At 45.9% G+C, this 7381-nt stretch overlaps 1 long non-coding RNA gene across 1 annotated transcript in view; it reads right to left on the minus strand.

Moving 5' to 3' along the window:
* LOC143159056 (uncharacterized) overlaps positions 1 to 6893 on the minus strand; it is a 29329-nt gene extending 22436 nt beyond the window's left edge. Inside the window, exon 1 of the long non-coding RNA XR_012995097.1 lies at positions 6781 to 6893. This is a non-coding gene — a long non-coding RNA (uncharacterized LOC143159056). The remainder of the gene's footprint in view (positions 1 to 6780) is intronic.
* Positions 6894 to 7381: the final 488 nt, after the last annotated feature.

Below are 7381 nucleotides of genomic sequence, written 5' to 3' on the forward strand. Positions count from 1 at the left end.
AAGGATCACCTCCTTCAAGCTCAGGAGCGATGCATCCCAACGAAGAAGAAGTCAGGCAAAAATGCCAGGAGGCCTGCATGGATGAACAAGGAGCTCCTGGACAAACTCCAACACAAAAAGGAAGCCTACAGAAGGTGGAAGCAAGGACAGGTAGCCTGGGAGGAATACAGAGAAATTGTCTGAGCAGCCAGGGATCAGGTTAGGAAAGCTAAAGCCCTGAGAGAATTAAATCTGGCCAGGGACATCAAGAGCAACAAGAAAAGCTTCTATAGGTACGTCGGGGATAAAAGGAAGATGAGGGAAAATGTGGGCCCTCTCCGGAACGAAACGGGAGACCTGGTTACCCAGGACATGGAGAAGGCGGAGGTACTCAGTGACTTTTTTGCCTCGGTCTTCACCGGCAAGTGCTTGAGCCTCACCGCCTAAGCCACAGAAGGCAAAGGCGGAGACTGGGAGAATGAAGAGCCACCCACTGTGGGAGAAGATCAGGCTCGAGACCATCTAAGGCACCTGAAGGTCCACAAGTCCATGGGACCCAGTGAGATCCATCCGTGGGTCCTGAAGGAACTGGCGGATGAAGTTGCTAAGCCACTATCCATCGTACTGGAGAAGTCGTGGCAGTCGGGTGAAGTTCCCACTGACTGGAAAAGGGGAAACATAACCCCCATTTTTCAAAAGGGAAAAAAGGAAGACCCAGGGAACTACAGGCCAGTCAGTCTCACCTCTGTGCCAGGGAAGATCATGGAACAGATCCTCCTGGAAGCTATGCTAAGGCACATGGAGGACAGGGAGGTGATTCGAGACAGCCAGCATGGCTTCACCAAGGGCAAGTCCTGCCTGACTAATTTAGTGGCCTTCTATGATGGGGTGACTACATCAGTGGACACAGGAAGGGCTGCAGATGTCGTCTATCTATCTGGACCCCTGTAAGACCTTTGACACGGTCCCCTACAACATCCTTCTCTCTAAACTGGAGAGCTATGGATTTGATGGGTGGACTGTCCGGTGGATGAGGAATTGGTTAGATGGTCGCATCCAGAGGGTGGTGGTCAACGGCTCAATGTCCAGATGGAGATTGGTGACGAGTGGCGTCCTGCAGGGGTCCGTATTGGGACCAGTACTGTTTAATATCTTCATCAATGACATAGACAGTGGGATCGAGTGCACCCTCAGCAAGTTTGCAGATGACACCAAGCTGAGTGGTGTGGTCGACATGCCAGAGGGATGGGATGCCATCCAGAGGGACCTGGACAAGCTTGAGAACTGGGCCCCTGTGAACCTCATGAGGTTTAACAAGGCCAAGCGCAAGGTCCTGCACCTGGGTTGGGGCAACCCCCAGTATCAATACAGGCTGGGGGATGAAGGGATTGAGAACAGCCCTGCCGAGAAGGACTTGGGGGTACTGGTGGATGAAAAGCTGGACATGAGCCAGCAATGTGTGCTCGCAGCCCAGAAGGCCAATCGTATCCTGGGCTGCATCCAAAGAAGCGTGGCCAGCAGGTCGAGGGAGGTGATCCTGCCCCTCTACTCTGCTCTGGTGAGACCCCACCTGGAGTACTGCGTCCAGCTCTGGAGCCCTCAGCATAAGAAAGACACAGACCTGTTGGAGCGGGTCCAGAGGAGGGCCACGAGAATGATCAGGGGGATGGAACACCTCTCCTGTGAAGAAAGGCTGAGGGAGTTGGGGTTGTTCAGCCTGGAGAAGAGAAGGCTTTGGGGAGACCTTATTGCAGCCTATCAGTACTTAAAGGGGGCTTCTAAAAAAGATGGCGGCACACTTTTTAGCAGGGCCTGTTGCGACAGGACAAGGGGGAATGGCTTTAAACTAAAAGAGGGTAGATTTAGGCTTGATATAAGGAAGAAATTTTTTACGCTGAGGGTGGTGAAGCACTGGAAGAGGTTGCCCAGAGAGGTGGTGGATGCCCCATCCCTGGAAACCTTCAAGGTCAGGTTGGCCGGGGCTCTGAGCAACCTGATCTAGTTGAAGATGTCCCTGCTTATTGCAAGGGGGTTGGACTAGATGACCATTAGAGGTCCCTTCCAACCCAAACTATTCTATGATTCTATGATTCTATGATTCTATGAAATGCTCCTCAGGGAGAAAGAGAGATGGGAGGGAGGAGGGGAAAGAGTGAGCAGGAGGAAGATTGGGCTCCTTGGACAGAGTCAAAGACACTCTGCTGCTGAACGGTCCTTACTGCTGCCATGGATTGCCTTCCTCTCAGGGTGCAACAGCCACACCTGGACTGTGGATCTTCTTGGTTTCCCTCTTTAGAGTTTTTTGCGTAGGAAGAAAGAGACCCTTAAGAAAAGCTGTGTGAAGGGCACTAGGAAAGGAGAGCTAGCTGATGGACCACTAAAAAGGAAGCCCCAGTCATGACATGAAATGGCAATGGAGGCTTCGTAGTAGGAAGGCCTACGTGTCAGCTGTATTATGCCGCTTATCCCAGTCACTGGTGCTTGTTCATGTAATTAACTTCTGCAGATCCAAGAAGATGACAGAAAGAAAACTGCATATGGTGAAGCCTCAGCTAGGGATGAGGATTAAATGAAGGTTCAGTGAACTACTTAGCAATGAATGCTATGGCACTTCGTTGGGAGCAAAATATGGGTGGAACAGGCAAGGGCTGGGCACATTATCATTTCTGGCATTAGGTTAATTGCATTGCTGATACTCTGCAGACTGCTGACGGAGCAGGAGTTGCTTCTTGCTGGACTCTGCCCTTGTTGATGCCAGAGGGGAAAGTCTGGTTCCCACCTCCTTCAAAGCCTTGCTGAGTAAAGGAGGTCACTGGCAAATGATTGGGAAAATATGCAGGAGAGACTTCTAAGTGCACATGGGGGGAGATTCTTCATCAAATGAATGGTAGAGATAGTGCCAGGAGTTAAGCAGGATATTCAAGAGCGTGGGTGGAGGAGGAGGAAGGAAATCATTGCTATGCAGGGAAGCGTCCTTCAGATGCAGACACACTACTGTGGGGCTCAGCTGGAACACCATCGTCACCATGTTGCGCTAGAATTACGGCAATTCCTATTTTGCCAGGTTTACCCTTGCATGCAGCATGGGATGGCTACCTACAGTGGCTACCAAGCATAAGCTAAGGGAGGTGCATGCCAAAGCTATGAATTAGGTAGGGCATTTCTAAGGCTGCTAATGAGGATGTGGTACCTTATTCCTTCATCAAGACAACTCAGTCTGCTCTCTGAAAATGAGCCATCAGGGATTTGCAGGGTAGTCAAGCCTCTACAGAGCAACACATGAGCTAAAGAATTTTTGCCCCATCTTGTCAATCACCCAGAGAATCAGAAGGCAGCTTTGCTTTCCCTGCTGCTCAGCCATAGATTGGCATCATTTTATCTCAGCTAACACTGCCTGATTTTGTTACCATGCCAAGTAACTGAAATATGAACACCTCTGGGCAGTGGAGAGAATAACAGAAGTTCCTATACTGGAAAGTGTGATGATCAGTTGAATTATACAGTTATAGAAGCTGGGATCGGAAGCCCTTCGTTCCCAAGACCCATTGGTCTCCATGAGTTGGACCAAAGAAGAAATCCCACTGTTTTCAATAGTAGCCTGACCCAGACCCCCTCTGCAGCCAGTTTGCAGATGGTAATGAGACCTCACTGCAAATAAGCTATGATGGGAAAAATTATTGTGGGCAATCCATCTGCCGGGCTGAAGAGCATCTGTGAAGACCGTGGTGAAAAAGGGATGCATTACTTGCAAATTTCAGATGGAGCAAGAAGTACCACTCAGCTGTTTGTGACCACACACGTGAAACACAAGGCAGAGCTAAATGCTCCAAAGCGGGGTCAGTCCATGGGAGTCTGAACCACCCACACCGAGGCAAAGGGGGAAGTGAGTGACTCAAGCTCCTGGGAAATTTGGAGGGATTTAGGCTCAGACCAAACCAAGTGCCAACCTGCGTTGAACTTTGGACTGTTCGGATTCCAACCTGGATCTGAGCTAAGCAGCTCAAGCCCCTTTCTGACAGAGAGATCTATTTTGCACACCATATAAAATCATGTTCACCTGATTTAGTGTCTAAGAAAACAGTTCTCCTTCAAAGTATGTTTTTATGGAGTTAGTTTTATGGGCTGATGTATATGGAAATCATGTTATAAAATATACATATAGAAATGCCCCATAGGGTATTAAAGTTTTGTTCTACAGGCACTTTAATGATGTCAAAGATTAGATCTGTCTCCAGCTCTGCCGAACATAGAAGTGAAACCTGTTTACAGTCAGGAGAAGAGCAAAGTGTTTTGGCACAAGGGTCTTGCAGAGATCACCTCAGACCAGATATAAAGGGGCAGGTGATAGCCCCATGAGTGAAAACAGTATATCCTCCCTCTCTCCTTAAAAAGCAGAATTAATTACCTGCTTTAAAACACACACACACACAGAAACAATCCGTCTTTTGCGAGCAACAAAAAGAATCAATTTGAGCTGTCAGATGACAAGGTGATCCTTTTACATTCCTTTTCAGTTTTAAATCATAGGTTGCGTTTAAAGCAAATTCCCATGTTCTCCTCTATCTGCAAGTAACTCTTTGAAAGGTAGAAATTAAGAAGGCTGGCGCTATTTATCCAGCTAATTGTGTACTAATTTGGTAGAGTACAACAGGCTTATAATTTTGGAAGGAGAAGAGAAAGTCTAGAAAAGGGGTGAGATCCACCCTGGATAATGTCCTGATGAAATATACAGCCAGGCATTGAATAACATTTCTTTTTTTTCTTTTTTTTTTAATTTGAACAGGTGAGGAAATTAAGTCATGGAAGAATTGTAGGTACCATGACATCTTGCATGTAAGCAATTGAACTTGAACAAGATCAAAACATCATTGTGTCCATATAGTAGGTCCTGAATATCCTTTATTCAGCGCCTTGAAGTGCCATTTATAACAGTACAAAATGAGTATAAAGTACTACTGAGGTAGCGATCTGGATATTTTTCACCAGCCTCAAAAGGAATCCCTGTAGAAGATGGCAAGCACCGCAGAATAAGGCCTGGGGATATTAAGTAGCTTGTCACACAGCAGTCACTAATACACTGGGAACAGAATTTGCAATGATGAAACACTGTTTTAGCTACTAAAACTATTTCTTTAACATCTTCCCATGTTGAGGAAGGTGGGGAGAACAGAGAGGGAGCGGGCTGGTTTCCAGCGCAGGGAGCTGCATGTGTAAGTGCCTGTGGAGTCTGGTGAGGCTGCAGGGGATCTGGCTTTCTAGCTACACTGAGATGCAAAGGCGATAAAAATAGGTTTATTAATTTGGCAGGGGCCAGAAAGGTCATGACAGACTCCAATGTTCACATGGTTTCTGTAGGAATTTGAGATGGTTCAGAGGCAGGGATCTTGCTTAGGCCCTGTGTAAAGGAGCCCTTTAACTCAGAAAGCTGAATCCTACTGCCCGAATTTTGATTAATTTCGGGGGTTTAATCTGCTTTTATTGTTCACGCCCTTCCTTTTGAAAACCGTTGCCTGTGTATACAAGTTGAAACAGAGCACTTATTTGATTGTGATGATTTTCCTCTACAACAGCCATTTATTGACTTACCTTGAATTACAGAATTGGAAAACAGCTGACTGTGAGGCTACAGGAGTAAATACTGCATTGCACAATGAAGTGAAAAGTAACTGGAATAAAAAATCCCACCCTGAGCCTTTGCTGAATGGTGCCTGGGAACAAGAGTTTGTTTCTGTACAGTGCAGCTGGTGTTTGACATGTCATGTGGAAGGTCATCATGCACTTTCAGTTAATGTACAGGTGCTACATTTTCCTTTTCTTGACCTTGCCTGGGTTTCAAATCTGGTTTAATTCCTCCCTCAAGAGAGTAGTATAGCAGCAGTAATCACTTAATTTATGCCCACCCACAAGTGACCACAGGGGAAGTACACAAGAAAAACTTCCTATTGCTTTCGTTGTGGAATAGAAGAAGAGATTATGTTAGACAAGAAAAGAGAGGGAGGGAATGAGAGATATGCATATGTTTTTTCTATACTGGGCTTGGTGTATCCTCCAGGCAATTATTTCAATAGCCAAGGGTATTTGGATATGTATGGCTGATAGGGGAAAACAGAGACTTTGCAAACTTCACTGTACAGAAGAAAAAAGGTTTGTCTCACATTTCTGAAGCCTGGTATTCAGCATTTGAAATTCATCTTGCATGTGGTTTGCACCAACTGCAGCCAGAAATAGCAAAGTTTCACCTGACAAATCTCTTGCAGTAAAAGTCAGAACCCCAAACTTTCGGCCATTTCCTTTGTTTCCCTTTGCTCAGACCGGCAAAGCCTCCAAAGGGCATTTTCTGAAAACATATTTTTTCCTCCGGAACCCTTTGTCAGAATGAAATCTTCCAGGTAGCTCTAAAAGTGAAGGCAGCGTTTACCAGTATACTGCATTGCTCATCTAATGGATTGCTATGTAAGTAAGTGGAAGGATATTCTAAAATACTGGTCATTTCCTATTTCACAGGGGCAGTGCATTAGATACTACTTGCTATATTTCCCAACTCTTAGTTTCTTTTTTCTTTTTCCTTTTTTTTTTCTTTCTTAATAATAGCTGCTGTAAAAAGTTATTTGCAAATATTATTTTCTTTTCTGTCAGAGTCTTGCTTTGGCATCACCAATTTGGAAAGCAACTGCAACCTAAAAAGCAATCATTTGCAATGACACTGGGACATACAGAGAATTTAAAAATGTGCCTTCAGTGGAGATTACTACATTAAAAAAAAACGGAAAAAACAAAACGCTGAAGCAAAGAGCCACTTACCTTTTAAAGTCTCACAACAAATGTGTCCTTGACAAATGCGTGGAGGGTAACTAGAAAAGAAGAAGTTACCTTAACATAGGAAGAACTGAGCTGCTAGAAACAAGAGATGCAGCCACTGCACTGCAGGCACTTGCAAGGGAAATAGGGGAATAGTGTTTAGGACCAGCTGTTTCCATTGGCAAGTTGTCCTTGCAGTCTCCCATGGAGAGACTTCCACCTTAAAAGAAGTGGAAAGACACCTGGGAAGATGTGCTAGCCCAATACCCATGCCTGGGGCAAAAGCCTGATCACTGGTCCCTGCCAGAACAGCCTTTTGGAGCTGCGCTAGTGGGAAATGGGGTTGCCAGGACCAGAGAGCCACTATGAGGTTTCATGTGTGAATATGAGGTTTCATGAAGATATGCCTTGCCTGCAGATAATTTCCTAAAGAGAGATCATGTTTGGGAAGATCTATTTCATGCAATGTCATGTTGAGTGATCGCCCCACAGGTGGTGGGGGGGGACAAGGAATGGGGAGGAGCAGAAAGGAAGAAGGACAAACTGTGTCCCGCTCCCCTCGCTTAGAGGAAAGCCAAGAGGAGACGTCTTGGGTAATCCTTCT

Source organism: Aptenodytes patagonicus, chromosome 3 (assembly GCF_965638725.1).
Source record: "Aptenodytes patagonicus chromosome 3, bAptPat1.pri.cur, whole genome shotgun sequence".
Classification (NCBI taxonomy): Eukaryota; Metazoa; Chordata; class Aves; order Sphenisciformes; family Spheniscidae; genus Aptenodytes; species Aptenodytes patagonicus.